At 34.1% G+C, this 23,224-nt stretch overlaps 2 long non-coding RNA genes across 2 annotated transcripts; both read left to right on the top strand.

The window, feature by feature from the left end:
- Positions 1–1,153: 1,153 nt before the first annotated feature.
- On the top strand, positions 1,154–2,519 carry LOC113735063 (uncharacterized). The gene is made up of 2 exons (XR_003459506.2): positions 1,154–1,249; positions 1,989–2,519. It is a non-coding gene; the product is annotated as an uncharacterized lncRNA (long non-coding RNA).
- Positions 2,520–11,504: 8,985 nt separating this feature from the next.
- Positions 11,505–12,596, top strand: LOC140037714 (uncharacterized). Its single transcript, XR_011841720.1, has 2 exons — positions 11,505–12,097; positions 12,212–12,596. It is a non-coding gene; the product is annotated as an uncharacterized lncRNA (long non-coding RNA).
- Positions 12,597–23,224: the final 10,628 nt, after the last annotated feature.

Raw genomic sequence — 23,224 nt, 5'->3', positions numbered from 1 at the left:
CTGAGTTACAACACTGATATGAATACAATTATTTTTTAATTCTTGCTACTTGAGAATTCTAAGATAATCAATACAAATGGTTAGGTTTATAAGTCTATACCTTTTTCCCCCTTTTTTTGACTAAATAAAAACTTGACAAAGTTTCTAAATCAGCTAAAGTTACTAAATTCTCGAGCTGAGTCCAACTTTTGTGCTTTTCAAATATGGGTAAAAGGCAAGCTTTAAATTATACTCCAAATTGTTAGATAATATGTTAAAAAAACATATATTTTTATCTCAAAAGTAAAGGACCCAACATATATTTTTGTCTTAAAGGGGGTATCCATGTCAAGTATTGTGCAGTAGATGCCACAAATTCAAATATTTATTCCTTGGCTCAATATGTCTATTGATGAATAAACATAGTGAAAAATATGCTACTCTACTATACAGTGTTGGGTGGCAACTCCTCTTTTTTTTTTTTTATTCACATTTATTTCTTCAAAAAATGTGTCCTTGATTTCTCCTTTCCAATGATAATTGGGTCCATTATTTGAGCTATTATCTGCATATTTATTTCTTTGAAAGATGTGTCCTTGATTTCTGCTCTTCAATGATAATTGCGTCCATTATTCGAAAAATGTGTCCTTTGAATAATGTCTTCTATTCTATGTTTTGTATATTGAGCTACAAAAATAATAAGAACTTCGGTATCAATGTCAATATTCCCAAACATATACACAAGTACCGCTGTCGCAAAGTTTAATAAATAAATAATTCAATGTTGTTAAAAAAATAATTAATTCAATGTTGTTTAGAAACAAATAATTCAATGTTGTTAAAAATATATAATATTTTTAGGAGAGGGAGGATATTAATGATAAATAATCAATTTTTGTAGAGAAAATACGCTTTTGTATTTAATTGGTCAAGTAAACAACTTAATTTGGTACCTCCACGCAAGAGATGGAGAAAAATTTGTACTGCATATTCTAGTTCACCCTTGTACCACACAATAATAATAATACTAATAATAATAACAATAATACAACCAATATTGCACCAAGAACTTGATTTTTCCAAGCCACGGTGCAAATTCATCATTGGAAGTCTGGCAACCAGAAGATGTAAAATATATATATGATAATGTGCAATTGCAGGTCCCCTCTCACCCTATAAATACTGCCTTATGTGGGCAAGCATTTCACTAGAGAGACTAAAGACATGGCCAAGCTTGCCTTCATAAGTGTTCTCGTGCTCATTGCAACTTGTAAGTACACAAGCTAGGTCACTACTCTTTTTTTTTTTCATGTGGGCAAATGAGGTTAGCACTTCAGAAAATTTTTTAAACAACTTCAAATTTCTTTTATCAGAACTAAATTGACAGATATGCCTCCAACACTTACAAGGCTACCCTTTCAAGACTCTCTCTTCCTCTATCCCAATAGCCTGCTCCTTAAATTGCTATAGTGTCTGCCACAATTGTGTACATCTCCCGTTCTAAACTTTGTCATCAACGAGCCACAGATAGCTGAGCCTTCATACGCACCCCAAAACTATAGTAAAATCAACTAATTCGACTAATTCAAACAAGGGAGAAGCAAAGTAGGTAACGGTGAGTTAGAGTTTTGTCTCGGTTATCAGGATATTCACTTTAGGATCGGTTTGCATTGGCAAGGTTGATTGACGGTTGTGGCTATAGCAAGACGAAAAGACGAAGAAACTAAAGATTGTAGAGAGGGTAATGTTGTAATCTTAGTAATATTTTAGAGACACATTTGTCAGTTCAGTCAGTATAAAAGTGAGGTAGAGTGCTAAGGGCTTTTTTTTTTTTTTGTTTTAAGAGTACAAATATCATTTACCATTATTTATTGTAAACTATGATGAATTAACGGCATATCAAGTTATTTTAATTTTGGATTTTATATGTATCATCAAGAAATTTTAATTCTTTGGAAAATGACCAATTAATAATACCATTGATCAGATAACTTGAGTCTTTATTGCAGTGGTGGTCATGGCACCAGGTGGTAAGATACTGGAAGCTGAGGCAGCCACCCCACCAAGGAAACTACGGGAAATCGACCACCAAGAAAAGGAGATGCTCATAAAATTGCCCGCAAAAGCAATGAGCTCCAAGATTGGAGTTCCATATGGAGAACCCTGTTCACCGTACAACGAGTGCGACCCTGGTTGTCATTGTGCTTATATACGTTTCAATTACGGCATTTGTGAGGGTGACTGCGAGTGAATTGGTAAGTATTGTGTCAAGAAACCCTTCAAGTACTGAATGGTTTGTCGTCTGCATGTGTTGTATAATATGTATTGTGCTTCTGCATTTCTTTTTTTTTTTTTTGGTTTTCTGGTCGATGACATGGGATCTAGCATTCCCTTTATGGGAAGCAAATTATCATGAATGATAGTCTCATGCCAATAAAAAGCAGTCTATGCTAAACGGACCTTGTGTCCTTGTCAATCAGTCTTTGTTGTGAAAGTACTGCAAAAATATCTATATGATTGTGGTCGTTTTTTGTTGTTTATTGTGATACTCTATCTTTTTTTACCTTAACCCTTTAATTTAAACCAGCATTATACTGATACAGCGGAAAAAGTTTTCACAAAGAGAGTACACCAACCCCAAAATATAAAGAGAGCTGTAAATACCTAAAACACTACTATTTGCTCAACTATAGCTCGACAGACTCAATATTTAATAAAAAGAAACATTAAGGCTTCTTGGAATTCTTCTCCATTTCCCAGCTACATATCTGGGATCTTGAATAATTCTTCTCGGTGCAATCTCAGCTGGCATTTTGATCTTCTGGCGTTTTGGTCTTCTGATACATGACTTTGGAACAATGAAAGCACACCCCTTCACCTCGTCAGGCCAGGGACATGCCCCTTTCTATATCAGGCTTGAAGCTATGTTTTCAGAACCGGACCGGATATCGACTCGGCCGAGGTCAGGGTCAGGGGTCAATGGGTTCGACCGGGGGTCGATAGGGGTCGATAGGGGTCGAACCGGATGACGTCATAAATAAAAATTATTTAAAAATTAAATTATTGTATATAAAATATCCAATAACATATTGATATTAATAAAGGTATATTCATATATATTTGATGTTTCAAATATATTTAACAAGAAAATACAAAGAAATTAGAACAATCAAGTAACAATTTATATTATTTAATAAACATTAACAAGATTAGAATTAAAATTATGGATTTAATTGAAACATAACATCAAATTTTAGGACAATATTTATAAAGTATGAAATATTTGAGGTATATTAATAAATTTTCACAATTTAGGGGGTCAAAATATAATATTAAAAAAGTTTGAACTTTTTTTGCAAAAGCTCCTGTTGGACCGGTTTTTCCGGTTCTGTACCGGTCAAACCCGGTCAAACCCGAGTTTTGACCGGAATTGACCGGGTTTTGAATTTCTCGGTTTTGCTGATCAACTCGAACCGGACACATCACCGGTTCCCGATCGGACCGGTCGGACCGGCCGGTCCGGTCCGAGTTTGAAAACACAGGCTTGAAGCTCGTTTTTGCCTTCATATTGCAAAAATAAAAATACACCGACAAGAGAAAAAAGCAAAAAAGGGTAAATTACATATGACCCCCTTGTGGTTTCGCCTATTGCTATATGACCCCCTTAACACTACAAAATGACCCCTCATCATTTTATGTAAAGTGGAATTTGATGAAAAATAGCCTATGTAACATCCTTAATTGAAATACCAATAGTACCCTTACTTAAATACTAAATCAATCGACGACTTAGTCATCTTGTACAAAAGTATAAGAGGATATTTATAACTTATAAGGGATAAAGTGAATATTTATATAAACTATAAAGAGTTACATGGATATTAATATTTTCTCACATATACTTTGAGAGCGTATTTGACATAAACACTGTAACTGATTGTGTATTCTATCTATTTTTCACTTTATATAAAACTATACAGAGATTATGTGGCTAATTTGAAATTTTAGAGAGTCATCTGGCGTTATGTAAAATCACTTGGGAGTTATAAGTAATTTACCCCAAAAAATGGCAACCAATGTCTATGATCAAATTGTCTTGGCATAGGGAAAAAAATAACAATTCATGCATTTCTTGATTTCTTTTTCCATCCTAAATCGAACATACTATTGTTCTGGAAAAGCTTAACATATTTCACATTTTTTAGACAACTAGCTAATTAATAATAGACATTTAGAACTCATTTATTAAAGTAGATGGTTTTCGCATCTTGGTCTAAAGCATAACATAGCTATCCGGATATTAACAAATGAGTCGAATTCTTGTTTATAAATATTCGAGTTCAAACTTGGACCCAACTCATTATTCTAAATAAGATCAATTCGAGCTCGACTTCAAATTTGATTTTGGAGATTATTTAATTATATTTTTAATAAATGATACATTACTTAAAATAAGTTTAATTGTATTTCTTTGTCTTAAAAAAGCAAATAATAACTAATTTATGTATAATTACTTTTTTAGTAAAATATAGTATGTATTTAATAATATAGTATGTATTTATGTTTATATTTATTTATTTTATAGTATTCACGAACTATATGAATAATTTGCGAACATGCGTGTGTTTGGCTCAGTTATTAAACAAACCTAATATTGCACTCGAATTCGATTCGATTATCAAATGATCAAGTTTTTATTCGAACTCGAGCGAGCCAACTACAAATGCGGTCGCGAATAATTTGGTTCATTAAAAGCTATATTCAATTTCCTGATGAGCTACCCCAGAGCCCCGCCCCCCCCCCCCCCCCCCGCCCCAACCCAGCAATAAATTTGTGTGCTGTATTATATATAGTGGCTCCTGTTTTGGACCAAAAAAATATGTGGGGCCTGCCAAACTACTAATTTGCTATAGGGGTCCTATGGTCGCTTTAACCGACAGTCGCAGCAGAAAAAATCTCTCTAAAATATTAAAATGCGAATCTGGTTCAAATAACGCCTTTTTGGGACCATCTACCCCGCATGCCTCTTCAAAAGATTACCCTGAAATAGGGCTACAAACGAGCCGAGCCGAGTCGAGTTTTGAGCTAATCGAGCCGAGTCTCGACTAAGTTTTACCAAGTTCGAGCTCGAGCTCGAGCTCGACGAGCTAGCAATTTTCGAGCTCGAGCTCGAAAAAAATAAAAAAAAATTATTTTATTTTTAAAAAAATAAAAAAAATAATAATTTTTTCTGAATAAATAATAAAATATTAAGGATATATACGTAATTTCACTATGAAAATAAAAAATTAAAATATATTTATATATAATATACGTAATTTTATTATTAAATAAAAATAAAAAATATATATAAATATATATACTCAAACTCGCGAGCCGGCTCGCGAACTAACGAGCTTAATATTCTGAGCTCGACTCGAGCTCGATTAATCTCGAGCTCGACTCGAGCTTGACTCGAGCCGCTCGCGAGCGGCTCGATTCGTTTGCAGCCCTACCCTGAAACAAATAAATGTCAATCAAAAAAAGAGGAGTTGCCGGTATCTTGGGTGGAGTGATGGGACAAAATTACCCCTGAAACAAATAAATTATGTTTGAGGTATGGTCCGCTTTAACCAAACATGTTAAGGGCTGGTTTGTGATTGTGGTAGTTTATTGAAAAATAATTTTACAATAGGCCTCTTAATAAAAATATTTATTAAGTGCTTTTAAATATACTGTTTGAAGACATAATTCAATAATTGATTATTGTATTGGATAATATGTAACTTAAAATTGTTAAATGTATTTATCTTTTTATTTAGTTTATAATATAGAATAAAATGATTAAATTTAATATTTTATTTTTAAATCATAAAAATTACTCTAATAGCACCAAATTTAAACTTTTGCATGATATTCACCATAATTATGGTGAATATCTGCTCTTATATTCACATTAATAGCACAGTGATAAAATTAAGAGTAGATCAGAGTAGAAAGTCTACTCTAATAGCACCGTGATATTCACCATAATAGCACCGTGAAAGACTTTCTGCTCTTAATTATAGTGAATATCATGCAAAAGTTCACGGTGCTTCATAATTTTGAATAGATTAAGGGGATAATTTCAGAAACCTCCCTTGAAGTTTCTAACAATTTCACTTAGCTTCTCCCAATTTTAGAAAATTATACTAACCTCCCTCGGTTCAATAAACTGATTACAATACCCTCTACTTAATAGATAATTTATCACATATGTGGGATATAAATACCAAACCAAAATTAAAGAAAATATAAATACCTGCAACAGCTTGTCATCATCCCCAACCCTACTTTAATTAACAGCAATTTCTTTCTCTTTCCCTCTCTTTTTTTTTTTCTACCTCTTATTATTCTCTTCTTTCTACCTATAACCCCACAGTTTCTTCCACCCATCAACTACATCACCATGTAAACCTACCCAAAGTGTTTATTTCTTGTCTATTTCTCTCTTTCTGTGATACTTAACTATCTGCCCCGTTATTTATTTCTTCTCGTATTATAATTTACATGTATTAAAGAATCAAAATTTCCAAAATTACAAATTGAGGGAGCAAATGAAAATTTCATAATCAAGTTAGACAGAGATGATGAAGATGGTTGTGATAGAGAGGGAAAAAAATGAAATTAATGGGCTATGGTTAGAAGAGAAAAAGGGATGACTCTAGGTTATGCTATTATATCTATTACACACAAGAATCTAATATTTTCATTTAGTTTCATTTTTGTTTGATTTACAAGTATTGGTGGTGATTTGTCATAAAGATTAGTTTCTCTGTTCCTAACGCCGTTGGAGTATGGGATTGCTCTTGGCATAGACATCAATAGTGGTTGGCCTGGTCTTCTGTTCAAGGAAGGTGATATGTGATAGGTGTTGGGTTCATAATTTGAGGTGTGAGATTAGCCAATAGACAAAATATAGTGTTAATTTGGGCCGGGAAGCTTTTGAGGGTATTTTAGTTGGTGGTGGTGGTTATGGTCTATTTGTAAAGTGATTCGGGTAGAGTTTGGGATTTTGATGATGCCAAAATTGATAGAATTTGAGGATTAAATTGGAGTGCAATTTTGTTAAAATTTGGGATTTTAGTAATTTGAGGATTAAATTGGAGTGCAATTTTGTTAAAATTTGGGATTTTAGTGATACCAAAATTGATAGAATTTGGGAATTAAATTGGAGTTTCCTTGAACGGTTGATGAGGTTTTGGGTTTACAATTATCGTGGAAGCATACCAAATTTGGATAAAAGTGTTTGTTACTTTTTTTTTGGTTAAATTGATTGATAAACCTTTCTTTCACTTTCTTTTGATGTTATGATATTGCATAAGGGTATTTTAGGATACTTAAGTATAATTCTAGCCTAATGGATCTATAATGTTACTTAAGTAGTAAAAGCAAGGGAGGTCAGTGTAATTTTCTAAAATTGGGGAGAGTTGAGTGAAATTGTTAGAAACCTCAAGGGAGGTTTCTAAAACTACCCCTAGGTTAAGAGTGGAAAGTCTACTCTGAACTTTTGCATGATATTCACCATAATTAAGAACAGAAAGTCTACTCTAATAGCACCAAAAAAGCACTATCAAAATTATGGTGTCATTGCATCAGTTTCATGTGTGTTTTGTCAGGCTAATGTTGAAAGTCATGATCATTTATTTTTCTCTTGTCCATTCACTTACAGATTATGGTAGTATTTACTGCAGAAATGCAACATCATGTGGTTTGAAGGTAGTTGGTAGGAGACTATTAGTTGGGCTACCATGACAACGAAAGCTAAAAGTTATCAGAATTTGGTGCTTAAACCGGTGCTAGTTGCTGCAGTTTATTGTGTTTGGAATGATAGAAATCAAAGGATATTCACAAACTCTTACGTTGACACTATAAGTCTACAAAAACAAGTATGCTCCTTAGTGAGAAGTAGGCTGATGTGCTTGACAGGGGTCATTAAGTCTCAATCCAATATGTTACTGCAGTGCGAATGGAATTTGTCTCAATCCATATTTCGGCCTTAACTGCTGTCCGATTGTAATTTTAGCTGGATCATGTCTCATTGTTTATTTCATTGATCCCACCTTGTGGATCAACTTTATTGTATTGATTGTAACGTACATTTTACGGCTTGAGAATAAATTTTAACTTATCCAAAAAAAAAACCAGCATTATACTGATCCACCAGAAAAAATTTTCACGGAGTACACCAACCCCAACATATAAAGAGAGCCGTAAATACCTAAGACATTATTTGCCATGTGTGGCTCAACAGACCCAACATTTAAGAAAAGGAAACATTAAGATTCTTGGAATTCTTCTCCATGTCCCAGCTATCAAACTTGAATAATTCTTCTTCAGGCAATTTCAGCGCTCGTTTTGATCTTCTGATAGATGACTTGGAACAGTGAGAACACTACCACTTCACCTCCTCAGACTAGGGATATGCCTATCTCCAGTGGCAAAATCAAGATCTTTGTTTAGGGGATGTAGTAATTGGAAAATTCTATGGTCCTTTTAGATAACCCTTCCCTTAATTTTTACTATTTCTTAGTGATAATAGTGGTTCGAAGTCTAAATAATTTAAGTTAATCCAAAGCACTTATTTCACCACCTAACCGTGAATTTAATTTGTAGGTATGATACCCTAATCTCCTGTAATAATATTAGTATAAGTTTACAATAGATTTTTTAGATAACTAAATGTCTACAATGCACTACCACCACTTTATTCAAAACTAAAATAATTTAGAAAAGAATTGTCTACAACTTGTTTTTATTTGCAATCATTATCAGGTCATTTAATGGTATAAAATTACACAATAATTAAAACTATGCATAAAAATTGTATAAAAGTGCATAATAATTGAATTATTTATTGAGTACTAGATGTATATTTTCATATACACAATAGGCAGATAAAGTTATACATAGTCAAGCTATCAAATAAATGTTTGGATTGCTTGTAATTCATATGGTTTGACATATAAGAAAAGTGTTATGTTAAGCGAATAAACTTTGTTAAAAAGAAAATAAAAATAGCATCATATACTATATTTTATTTTAATGTTGCATTGTAGAAATGATGGTGATAACTGTAAAAAATTTTAAAACTTTTGGGAAGCAATTGTAGAGTTAGAGGGAATATTATCAAATTTTAAGTGGTCCAAAAGTAAGGCAACAATGGAAAAACTAAACTTTTCATAGGCTATTCTACAAATTTTAAAAAAATTAAGGAGGTGCACGTCTGGAAAAGGTATGATGTAATACTTACCGACTAGACAAGTTTGCAAATGCACGTCTGGATATTAACACCTTTGAGCACCCCAGAATTATGCCCAGACACTGAAGCATGCTCAACTTGTAATGCTTCATCAGCTGTTGCTGTTTGAGTAGTAAACTTTCACTACTTTCAAGGCAACCGATGTCTGTGATCAAATTGTGCTGGCATAGGAACAAAAGTTGCAGAAATTGACTCTGTTAGCTTCCTCATACAAGACCCCCTGGGGTTCGCTCGCTGGTTTTGGGGTGTCTCTCCAGGTCCTGGCATCGGGTGATCACGGTTCGATCCCTATTAACGTTTTGTGTCTCTTGGGAACAGGGGCAATAAGCGCAGTGGGATTAGTCGGGTTCGGAATATTATTTCATCGAATCCCGAATACCCACTGTGGAAAAAAAAAAAAAAGCTTCCTCATACAAACTTTTACAATCCCAATGGTCTAAAAGCTTTTTTTTTTTTTTTTTGGTAGGAAAGAATTTGGATAAGTTAAATTCCGATGACCACTAAATTCAAGACATATTCTGGAGATCATAGATCTATAAGGGTTCTTAATTACATCTACTAATATAACTCTCACTATGACAGTGAAATTCAAAAACAATTTTTTGTGAGATAATAATCGTTCTTATTAATTGAATTAACTTGTATTGGTGTAATAGTATAATAGTTATAATTTATAATATAAAAGATCTCCTGATGTTGGAGTCATGTACAATCCCGATGGCCTCGAACAAGTCACCACATTGCTAAAATGCTTTTCCACCATCTCTCTCTTGTATGCAAATAGTATACAATCAACATTTAAGTTTATTTTACCAAGCGGTTTCACTTTTTCAAATTTCTTATCTTTTTTAGATATGTAGACAGAAAAAAATACGCAAAGTGGAAGATGTTTTGACACATTAAAAAATGTGAGAAGCGAAAGAGAATAAACATATAAATAAATACTCAATAATTTATTAAGTCAAAACTCAACAATAACAATGCCATGTTGTGTCCTTTTACTTATAACAATTCATAATTCTCAACTTAGAATCTTTCCCCTAAACTCACTCTTCAATACTCAATTCAACTCTTCAAATAATAATCTATTACACTAGTACTATTTATAAACTGCAAAACCTCAAAAGCAAATACAATTGCAAATCAAAATTGACTTGAAATTTTCTAAACTAATATGGAAACTAAACAAATAGGGCACCAAAATAGAAACTAAAAGAATTAGGAAACAAACAAATAGAATACTTTAGTTTAATTTCCATTAACATAAAAATTTATTGCTTTTTTGGAGATTGAATGTAATATACTGGTTATGCTCTTTTGCTTTTTTGGTCCTTTTTTTTTTGGGTAATTTTGGGCTGTGCCGAGTGCATAAATAAACCAATTGTATTGGGATATAAAACATTAGAAATTAAAATGGAGGAGCAAAAAGAAAGAATAGTAGAAGGCTTAAATATCTAAAGGGTTAATTCCACTTTGTACCCTTCAACTTTGGCCTCATTCCCACTTACGTCCTTAAACTTCAAAATGGGACACTTAACTCTTTAAACTACAAAATTCATCTCATTTAAATATAATCCTTGACGGAATGTAGAAAATTAACAGAATAAGTGGCACATTCTGTTAACTTGTTTCGCAACTTAAAAAAATGAAATTTATGAGGGACATAACTGTAAATTTGAAGATCCCAAAAAATATCACCTTCACAAGTTCTCAAATTAAGCAAAAGTTTTTTATGTTTTTTATTTTCTTTTCTGCCTTCAAATCCAGATAGACCAACATTGCCGATAGTAGATCTTATACTAGAATAAGTATGCACCTTTCTTGGAGTCAGTCAACTCTCCACTCAAGTAGTGTGGTACATCAGTAAAAGCAGGAGAAAGCTAGAAGATATCCATTATCCATGGCGATGCGATCTGTCGTTTTACGTAGTGGGCTGGGTCGTTTATTGGAGGGGACTCCCCGAGCGTCTTCAATCTCTGCCTTTCGCTGCTTCGCTGATGACAAAGGTAGTGTCCTCAGCGAAGAAGAGCGTGCTAAGGAGAACGTCTACATTCAGAAATGGGAGAGGGAGAGGTTGGAGAAGCAGAAGCTGAAGACGGAGAAGGAGAAGGAGAAAGCTGAACGTGAGAAGTCTGAAAAGAAAGCTGAAGAAAGGCCCACAAGAGTTGAAGTGAATGTTTGTGCAACTTTGTGCTCAAAGCTTTTTATCTCCACAAATACAATGTGTTGTAAATAACTTTGTCATAACTCTTGACTAGAGTTTCTTCCTTGAGTAGAGTGTGGTAACACTTGTTCATATTTCACTACTGGTGTTACGATTTTGTTTTTCCTTCGATTATAAAACTTTCACTGCTTTCTTCTGTTAAAAAAAAAGTATGCACCTTTCTTCAACACTGAAAAAAAAAAAACTTCAATGCAACCCTCAAGAGAGAAGCCCGTGTTTCTTTGAACAAGTACTTGGAATCATCAAAGCTAATCCCCTCGGCATCAAGAGAGAACCAATGCTCAGTATTACAAAAACGCTGTTCAAACCCAAAAGCCACAATTTGGGACTAAGTCTCTCTGTGCTGCCTAGTAATTGGCTTCATCACAGGTAATATAGCCATAAACTCACCATTTCTTGGCTTCTTCATCTTCTGCTTACGCCTCCAACTGTGCCATTTGTTATTGAACACTGAGACAGTAGACGAGAAATTGCAGGCAATTTCTCTCACTTTGCCTTCTTCAAAAGGCTTATTTGGTTGAGAATCGAGATCTATATAATCTTTCATCGATGTTGTGGGACTAAATCAACCGCCTCTTCTTGTTCCACAATCTCCAAATTGGTGTGCTACAAGGGTGATTTCATCAGACTCGTTTTTGTTGTATTGTTGTTGTTGCTGCTATTGTAATTGCATACATTTTCTTCGTTTTGAGGCTTCTCTTCTTTTTCTTCTTTGGACTCAAAAACAGGTTTATTCACAAAATCATCATGGGTATCTTTGGTGATGATGCAATGTTGAGGATTTAAAGAAGACGAAGAGGTAGAGGGTTTGGCAGAGATGGTGACTTTAGACTCATCGTCGAGAGTGAAAAGGGGCCAGAGGGTGTTGCGGACGTGAACATCGCAAGACTTGCATCGATGCTTGAAAGTGCTAGAGAAATTCAAGCCTAGGCCATCGTGTTTTGGAGGCGAAGAAGGACTTGGTGCGGCGGAGCTCCGGGAACAATGATTGAGAGGGTTTTTTTTTTTTTTTTGGCCTCCTGAATTTACATTTATGCCCCTTGTAAATTTGAATTATTTTGGTTATAATAATTAGTTAACGGGATATGCCACTTATTCTGTTAATTTTTTACATTCCGTTAAGAATTGTATTTAAATGAGATGAATTTTGTACTTTAAGGAATTAAATGTCCCATATTGAAGTTTAAGGACGTAAGTGGGAATGAGGCCAAAGTTAAAGGGTGCAAAATGGAATTAACCCATATCTAAACCATGTGCAACCCTGATGAACAAAATTTTATTCAAATCCAACTATTATTATGCTAAAGGTAAAATCATTTGCAGTTTAAACGGAATACTCGAAAATTATTTGCAATTGACATTGCACACCGGGATTCTATTATTTTCTTTTTTTTGTATTTCACCTTTTTTATGAGCTAGTTTCCTAGGTAATTTACAATGGTGAAAAGCTAAAAAAAAAAAAAACCCTACAATATTGGAAATTTATATCATAATTCAATTAGAAATTATTTATGCTAGTCTTGTGAAATTTTCTTGACACACCGGCCACCTAGAAAAGGGAGATTCCTGCCTAGCAAATCTAGCAAATCACTGGATTCCTCGGAAATCTTGTGTGCAAGCAAAAGAAGTCAAATCTCCTAAAACTGCATTTATCTTTTTCATTCTAGGCTTAGTGATTCCACCTTGCTGTCTAGTTAGATTTTCAATTAAACATACTGATTCAAACTAATGCTTCTATGATTAACTTAAATAGGGTGCTACAAGAGTGATTCCTAAGACTCTTATATTGCTTAATGACCAAAAAAAAAAAGGAATAAAGGGTTGAAAGCATAGATCTACTGGACAAGAAAGACCAAGAATATGAGCAATGAGCCTACTTTGCTAGTTTGCTAGTTGGGAGCTGCTATAGCAAAAGTAATCTTTAATGGATTGTATCACATTAACTAGTTAAGGGTCCTTCTCCATTTTTCTGTATCGGATCCTCAGTTTTAAGGGATTGTATCACATTAACATCATCACCTTCAATGAGAATTTGAGAAAAGTTGCTACAGTAATGGGCTAATTGTAGAATAGCCGTTGTTCTCACAAAAAATGGATCAGCCGACACAAAACGAAGAATAATTTAGAAAAAGCACCTGTACGTTTTCCATCAAGATTCCACATAAACTAGTTAATTTTGGGGAAATGCAATTTACCTATGGTGTGCAGCTATTCTAGCTAAAGCAAAGTCTTAATCAACAAATAAGAATGCGTTTTCTCCTAAGCCCTAGTTAAATCATGTTTAGTTGAAAGATTTAATGGCTTTAGCTCGTAGCAATATAAGGCGCATGTTCTAGCTACGTCTTGCATATTGAGTTCTCCTAATTTCGGAAAACAATATATTTTTTTTTCAAATAATAGGGTATCCAAACACCCTCATCTCTTAATACAGAAAATTCTTCGGTGAGGAATAGTTTTTACGTCCTCCGTATAGTGACTTTGTACCCTTGTTGATTATATCTCATACTTGGGTATAAATCGTAATTATCCAAACACCTAATATAAAGTTTTTCATTTGGTGGAGAATTTGGATTGAAAGGTATTTCTATTAACAAAGGTAAAAGCACTACAAGCAAGAAATGTGTAAATGATTAATTCTTTACATGGATACTCACCCATCCCTCCACCAAAGAAACTTCAAATGTTCCACATCACAAGGGAACGTTTTACACGTTTTGCATTAAAATCTCAATTTTAGTCCCATCGAACACGTGATTTGTCATTTTGTTAAATTTAGTCCGAGCACGCATTAATATCTTCTTGACAGCATTATATCTGAGAAACTTGACTTTATTGAAGTGGTTTGTTGTTTATACAATTTTCGCATCAAACGAGTTTTTGAATTTAAGGACACTAATTACTAGTAGGCTATAAACAAATCAAACTCCTTCGAACTACTTATGAGGTTGCACGCTTAAAATTTGAATTTGCATTTGTGTTGAACGAACTCAAGTATAACGTTAGCAATTCAAATAAATTGACAAGTTCCAAATCAAGCAAGTGTATGTAAGATTCGAAACCTAAACACTTACCTACCTCATTTAGTCATTTTTGCCATTTCACTTTTTTTTTTCCTTTTTCGAATTAATTTACCAACTAACAACAAGCGACCTGGAGCCATTTACTTTCTAAAATCGAGACATCTAATAACATCTTTTCCACATTCACTATTTTTGTCCTCTTCTTCTTCTTTTTCTTTTTTAATTAAAAGCAATTGGAAGCTACTGTTTAATTACATTAAATAAGTCTAGGCATCTAAAAAAACTTGTAAAGAGGAGTCTCTGTTCATAGTTTTGGTGTTACTTGAAGAGTGTATTTTAAGATTGGAGCTTTAGACCTTGAATATACTTGCAAATTCAGTATGCATAGATACTTTTTAAAATAAAGAAATTAGTGCTAAAAACTTAAATAGTCTTTCCTAAGATTTATTGTCTTTCTTTTATTTTGTTCCAGAAAAAATCTCATTTCCAACTTAGTTACTATTGTAAAATGTGCAATATTGTTTGGATGAAATGTATATAAAAGTCTACTTATAGAAGGTGATTTGCAGACACAAAAGATTCAAATTGTAGATCATATGATCCTGATAAACTTTCAACTCTCATATAAATGCATAACTAGTTTATTTGTGCCTCATGCTACGCATGAGGGTGCCCAGTTTTTGGTTTTGTTGTTAGTTTTGTTTGTGAAGTTAATAGTAGATGTGTGTCAATTTGGTGATGAGAAGGCGGTAGTTTATGATATATGTACATACATTGCATTCTAGCAGTTTGTACATTAGCAGAAGCTGTTCACTATAGCATAGAAAGTTCATATAAAGAACTGTAGACAAAAGTAGCAAAAGCTGGTATGTATATTAGCAGAAATTGGTCATTAGCAAAAGTAGGTGACTTTATGGTACCAAACTGATATCAATAGCTAATGCAAAACATAGGGAGGATGTGTGGTTTTAGTTGGCTTTTTGGTGCTTTGGCTGGTCAGTGATTGTTCTTGTTGAATCTTTTTTTTAGTTGTTGGAGCTTGTGCGGTGGTTGGATTGGTTGTGTCTTTGGTTGAATCTGTAGTTACTATTTCCTGATCAGGTAGTTTCGATGATGAGGCTTCATTGGTGGTTGATGTAGGTGTCTGTGTAGGATCTTCAATTGGCAGGCAAGCGAGAATGTTGTATTTTGCTACAACTGTGTTGTGTAGAGGATGGGTGAATTTCCTGACTTGAAAACGAAATGTGCTCATATGGAGCTTCATATTGATGTCTGCAATGTCTGGAAGTTGGTTCTATGGACATTGGTTTATGAATGAGTATGTGTTTGGTTTTATATATGAGTATTGTGAATAAATGTGTATTCTATAAAAGGTAATATTGTTATTGTTAATGTTGAAAATTACCTTCAGTGCCATGTAGAGTATGTTTTCAGCCGAGATGTTGAGGTTGTATTGAGCATGCTGATCTTCAATTTGTGCAGTAATTGTTCCAATTGTATTAGATAGTTGGACTAAGAACCTGAGCTTGCATTAAGTGTTATGATTTTGTTCTGTTATGATCAGAAGAATATTATGAATTAGTGTGTGAATATGTTTCTGAGTTTACCGTGGTAGTGGTTTTGCAAATGTCATGTTGCAATGACGGCATAAGAAGTTGAAATTTGCTTGAGCTCCAGTTTGTTTTTTGCAATTGGAAGCTGGACTAGTGAGGATGTAGAGTCGATGTTGAGGCTGAACCATCTCTGCTTTGGCCTTGATCTAGAATGGCTTTGCCTATAAGATTTCAAGTGATAAAATATTAGATTTTGTTGTGATAGCATTTGTTATTGAATATGTTGTATCTTGTACTGATATATGTAGTAGTTGTACCAGGTAAGGAGTATTCAGTGCATAGCTGATGCCGTGCATATGCTCTTCAGGAGTAGGTTGCACTATTTGATGAGCTGCATCATAAAGTTTTTGTGCCAAAACTTGTTCAATATAAGGTCTGTTTGCTTTGGTCCTATTAGATTGTATAGGATGGTGTTAGATTTTGGTAATAATGTGTGTGTCTAACAAATAAATAAGTATTGACTTTGTAAACTCACCAACTTTTGAGTTCTAGTGCTTGGGGGATTTGTGGATCAAACAAGATAGCACTCATTGTTTGTGTCTCAACAGATAAGATTGGTATATGATTATTTGGAAGGCTAGTATCATGTTTTGTAAAGCAGGGGATATACTTTACTTTTGTAAGTTTATATGAATTAGAGAAAGAACAACATACCATGTATTGAAGTCACTTTGGCTCTTGTTATAATCAATGTTGGGGATTGATTTAAGATCCTCAGAAGGTACTGTGCTTCAATATCAATGAATTCTTGCCACATTGTAAGTATCATTGGCTTTTGCCTATATCAATTGTCAATGGTTAACATGAATATCGTGTTGTATTGTACTTTGTTAATTTGCATTGTTTTTATACTTACTTTTGATTCAGGATGATGAATTCTTCAAAAAAGGACAATCGCCTCTTTGTCGTGCAATGAAGCGTCGGGGAAGAGCTCCAATGACAGTGCATAGCAGAGCTGAGAGAAGAGCATTAACTATTAGTATTGATATGTAAGAATCATTGTATTAACAATGTAATGAAAATCATTAAAGTGAAGTAGTACTTATTGGATTTGTATTTGTATCGATGTGCTTATAGAAGTCTCTGAATGGTGTGAAATTGTAGCACTAATCAACTGGATACTAGTTTTCTTGATCTACTTCTTTGATGAATGTACCTTTGGTCAAGGTTAGTTGGAAAGGTGAAGTGCAATATCTGAAATTTTCTGTTGTTATGAGCTCCACTTTTGCATTGGCAATGTAATATGTAGAGTGCAAGAGAAGTGCTTCATCTAAAGCCTGTATATCTCTTGTGTATGAGACTGCTTGGATTGTACTTTTCTGTATTTTGTAGTAACAGAGAATAAAAGAAAATGAATGAGTTTTTACTTCTATTTTCTAGAACATTTTTGTTATGTACTTCTTATAGGAGTAAATTTACCTCTTTATCAATGAACATATATTTTTGGAATGTAGTGCTTCCATCTTTAGTCATACGAGGAGCTGTTTTCTCAATTAGAATAACTTTTGCAACCCAGTCTTCTTTTCCTTGTGCCATTTCAGTAATCGGAATGTATAGGTCTTATATTTCACTACAATATTAGCTAGCATTTGTGCATATACATAAGTATATATAGTGTTATTAGTGTAGTGCTGAAAAAAGAGCTGGTCAAAGTATCAGTATGTAACTAAAGTAAAAAAGCTACGTACAAATTCATAAGAAGATGGAAATTACTAAGCAAAGTTCAGAAGGATGAGCAAAACAATAGGCAGAATGTAAAGAAGTGAAAATCAGCTATTAGCTAGTACTAAAAGCATTTGTTGATAAACTATCTAATTAAAGCAAAAATCTATGTACAGATTTATTAGAAGATCCAAAATGCTAAGCAATGTTCAAAAACATGAGCAAAATAATAGAGAAAATGTGAGAAAGTAAGAATTAGCTATTAGCTACTGTTGAAAGCATTTATTGATAGACAACATTTCGTGTAAAATTGGTGCTTTGTCTTTGTTTGTGTGATGGCTGTATCAGAACTTTAATGTTAGTAGCTGTCTGTGCTCTTCATAAAGAAACATTAAGCTGTCCATGGGAGAAAACTGGCTCTCTGAGGTAAAGCCCGACATAATCAAGCGTTTGTCCTTGGGCTTTATTAATGGTCATTGCGAAATACAAGCATAGTGGATATTGAGTTCTCTTGAACGGCACTGAAGACAATTCATCATCAGAAGCTTGTAATGGTATCCTTGGAGTGAAAACAATTTTTCCTGCAAAAGAGTCAAATGCTATATGTGCTTGAATTATATTATTTGAAAATTCGTTACAGATTAGGTGTATACCATTTGATAGACCCTCACTTGGATTGATGTTCCTAAGAAGCATCAGTGGATAGTTCTTTTTTAGTATTAGCTCATGCAAAGGAAGGCCCCTAGGTGTAAGAGAATGCAATAGATCTTGATCTTGCAATTGCACTGAAGAGTCCAAGGATTAATCATCGCTGAAGTAGGTTCTCTCTGCTCCTGAAATTTTCATTATCAATTTATGGTTAATTTGATGGACAAAATCATTTCTTGTCATTAATATTGCTCGATTGATGATATATCATGATGTGGAAGTAATATGGTCCATATTTGGGAATACAGTATCAATCAAAGCATTTATCGAAGTTTCATCACCTTGAAAAGGAATGTTGATTGATTTTGGTATCTGAACTTTATCTTGATCAGTAGTTTGCTCTATTCCATCTCTAATTCTTATTCAGAATGTTCAGAAATCTGGATCAAGTCTTGCTCTCATATTGACTGTTAATCTGATCTTTTCGAATTTGTTCCATAATGGTGGCATGACAAGACTAGTATCTATGATATCTTCTTTGGTACCATGTATGATTGCTGGTAAGGTTTGACGAAAATCACCACCAAAGATAATTACTTTTCCACCAAATAAATAGCTGTTATTTGTTATGTCTTGTAACATCTTGTGAAGAGCTTCAATTGATTTCCTTTTAGCCATAGTAGCTTTATCCCATATAATGAGCTTAGCATCTCTGATTAGTTGAGCTAAAATACTTTGCTTGCTGATGTTGCAGCTCTTATTTTCGTCATTAATGGGAATTTTGAATCTTGAGTGTGCAGTTCGACCTCCAGGAAGAATGGATACTGCTACACCTGATGTTGCAGTAGCAAGTGCTATGTAGCCTTGTGATCTTATTGTTGCAAGCAGAGCTTTATAAGAGGTAAGTTTTTGCAGTTCCTCCTGGTCCATCAACGAAAAATGCTTTTGATATATTATTGTTGACACAATGTAATACTTTATCAAAAGCAATTTCTGCTCTTCGTTTAGTTGATATACTGAGAGCAAATCTTCTTCAGGAGTGATGATATTTTTTTCTATTTGAAGTTCTTTTGTGTCCATGTCATTTTGTAGTAGTGTATTTGGTAATAACTGAAAACCATAGTCTGTAATCTGTTTCCCCATTGCTCTCAAATGCATATCTATAATCTGCAATACTCTAGCATTGACAACTTCTGCAGATAATGTTTTATTCTGTCGAATGTCCTCAAAAAGAAAATCCTTAAACTTTAGCCACAACTCTTTGCAGTTTGGAGGATTGCAGTAGACTAAAATCGTAGCAAATAAATGACGAAGTGAAGATGGCATTTGATATGCGACAGCCACTACTAAACAAATATCTGCACTATTATCAGCTTGTAATAGACCTAAGAATTCTGCAACTTGTCTGAAGGATGTTGCAATTCTGCCATTAATCACTTTTAGATCATGAAATCATGTTGGTATTTTAACATGCTTTAATAAAAGTCTTAAATAGTACCTTTCACCTTGAGAAGGATGAACTCCAACAATTCTTCCAATTACATCTCTTAGCTATCGCAATGACCAGTATCTTGACTTAGCATCCCATACAAAGTATTGAGGAAAATCTGTATATAGACGATTCAAGGCTCTGTTTGGATTCAGACTTTTTTCAAAAATAATTTTTTATCTACAATGTTACAGTAATATATAAATAAAAACAACTCCAAAAACACTATATCCATATAATATATCAAAAGCAACTCCAGATATATAAAAAAATACACAACTATCCATCACTCTCCACCACCACGGCCACCACCCCCACACCCACAACCCTCTCTCCTTCTCCTCCTCCTTTTTTCCTCGTCCTCTCTCTCCTCATCCTTTCTCTTTTCTTCTTTCCCTTTTTCCGTCCCCCAATTTCCTTCCCCTCGACTGACCACAACTTTCCTAGTCACAATCAAATCTGATCGCGACCAGAAGCCGCGACCAAAACGGTCGTGATTAGAGTGATGGCTAAAGTTGCAACTACTACCCGCGAGTGGGAGAGGGGTTTGAAGTTGGAGGGAAAGAGGGGAGGGGGAAAAGGAAAAAGGGAGAGGAGAGATGGAGGAGAAAGAGGAAGAGAAAAAGGAAGGGGAGGGGGAAGAAATAGAGGGGAGGAGGAGAGGAAGAGAAAGGAGAGGGGGAGGAAAAGAGAGGGGATAGTGGTGGATCGTGTAAAATTTTACAAAAAATATCCCAAAAAATTGTAAATTATAAAAATAATCAAAAATATTTTTTAAAAATACTTCTAAAAATAATCCAAAAAATATTTACAGTAAAAGATTTTCATATACACAACTATAGTAAATTTTTTGAAAAACACCTCTAAAATCAGCTAATCCAGACAGAGCCTTTTTACAAAATTGTCATACTTATTCATCTAAAAGCATTTTTTACAACATTATCAATAGATTATTGATCTGAAAAAGTGATTGGTTGTTGATTTTTCAGATGCACTGATTGGATGTTAATTGTTAGCAATTTTATGATTAATTTTTCCCTTTGTCCTTGCCAAATATTGTTTTAATTGTTAACATATACTTATATTTGGTATTTGGACCTAATTTCAGGAAGTGGAGCAGAAAAATGCTACAAAGAGAGACCTTCTTGAGAGAATGCTCTACCCTGGGAAGCTTCCAAGATATTTACAAATCTGGCTCCACATTGTGCTACAACCGAGTCCTTTCCTTTTGCTGACTAGGAGTTTACTAGTATTAGGGAGTTCTACCAGAATTAGGAAACGAAATACAAGAAACATTCGGTAGTGCTTTACCTTTTGTCGTCTTTTCCTTATTCGACAGGGAGCAACTAGAAAGAAAGTCAGTCATTGTTTAGATTGAGGAGATTCGACTCTTTTATCTTTTGTCCCGTTTCTTCGTTTTGGGTTTTTCCGTTTTCTTCTATTAAGACTACTAGAACACAGTATTATTATTCTTCTTGATTATTAGAGAAAAAAATATGCCTTTGAAATCATTTGAACTGCGTGAAAATTTTCTTATGAGGCGTGGCTAAGATTTTCATCTAGTCAAGGATCAACGCGATGACGCAGTCCTGAATATCTGTGAGATTGTATTAGTTTTCATGCGTTCCTTAATTTATTAATATTTGCATGTTCTCCATTTGAATTTCTATGGGATTATTTTGTTAATTGGATGTCAAGGACCCGATATTCAAGGTGACTTGTTAATCTCCTGTCAAATTAATCAATTAAATCCGTAATTATTTAATCAATTAATGTCAGTGCCAACTAGCGTCTATACACACTAAGGGAACGTGCGATCTAATCTAAATAACCCTCGTAGCGTGTTATTGATTAGGGTTAGGTTTTTCTAATTCTTAATACAATTAGGGAGTTGATTCCTATGATCGTACCTAGGAGTGTTTTCTGGTTAGGGGTAATCAATGATCGTACCTTGGTTATCGATAAACTAAAGAAAAGCTAGTCGTCAGAGCTTGTTAGCGACTATAACTAACCTATTAATAAATTAAGTGAACCTCCCTTGCATCGATGATCGGATGAACGGACTGTGTCTGAGAAGTTGTATCCTTGGCTAGAATTTGTTTATTATTAGTTTAATTCCTGTCTACATTCGTGCTAGTTAATTATTTGTTTTTGGTTAAATTGTTTAATTGTTTTAGCTTTATTCCGATAAAACCCTCCATTGCCAATTGGAACTTCAAAGAGACAAATACCTCAGTCCCTAAGGAGACGGCCTTACTTGCCATTTATATAAATCAATAATTCCTTGTGAATAAGCAATCCCATTCTGGTATATCGGATTAAGCAAACTTTTTGGGAATAAGGTGAATCAAGTAACCCATTGCACATCTAGAGTCCCTGCTCCAGTATTTAGAATCGATTTTTTATTACTTTAATTGGCAAATAGGTTTATTTTTATTATTGCACAGGCTCGACACCTGTCATGCACTGGTAGAGTCATTACAGAGGGATGCATTTCATTAAGATCAAAACTATATATTCTCCACATAGTTTTTTGTGCTAAAATCCATCTAGTTGATTGAAAGTTCTTGATTTCATCAAGCATTTGATTTGCTTCTGCATTGCTGAGCTGATATAATATTTTGTCATGACCCTTGTAGATGTATTTATATATGTACTTAACTACTTGTATAGTGGAACATATTTCTACGTTCATGTGGCAGTCAAATCTAGACAAAAGATATGCATTGTAAGGAACTACCCACTGATTATCCAAATGATGTCCTCGAACCTTGACAGTCCTTTTGTTATTAGTTCGTCGATAGATTGGATAAGAGTTCTGGCCATGTCTTGTTGATCCAGCAAATTATTTTGGATAGTTGTCCTTGCAAATTCCAGTTTTCTGCATACAAGAACAGTTTGGATTCATTTGTCCACAGGGTCCGTGTATCATATGTTGTGCTACTAAAGAGTGCGGATGCTTATGTATATGAATATCAGGTAGCTCAGCAGAAACAATGCGATCATATGCTTCTGGGGTCAGTAACTTAAAGCAATGCTTTAGAATGATAAGAAAATGTGCATGCGCAGGACCACGTTTTTGAAACTCAATAACATATATGTAAGCTGTAACTTTGTCAAAAATATGTTTCTTGAAAAGCTCGTTCTTTAACATTTGCAACTTAGTTCCAAAAACTCGAGATACCAGATCAAGCCTATTCTCTATCTTCTCTGTTGGCAACAAAAGCTTCTTGATTTCTGGCCAATTTTTGTTGCAGGTCATTGTTAAAAAAATGTCTAGCTTGCCATATCGCTGAACCAAAGTCATTG

The sequence above is a fragment of the Coffea arabica genome, chromosome 3c (genome assembly GCF_036785885.1).
Source record: "Coffea arabica cultivar ET-39 chromosome 3c, Coffea Arabica ET-39 HiFi, whole genome shotgun sequence".
In the NCBI taxonomy this organism is placed as follows: domain Eukaryota; kingdom Viridiplantae; phylum Streptophyta; class Magnoliopsida; order Gentianales; family Rubiaceae; genus Coffea; species Coffea arabica.
Note: the sequence above shows the minus strand (reverse complement) of the source record. Positions and strands in the feature narration are given on the sequence as shown.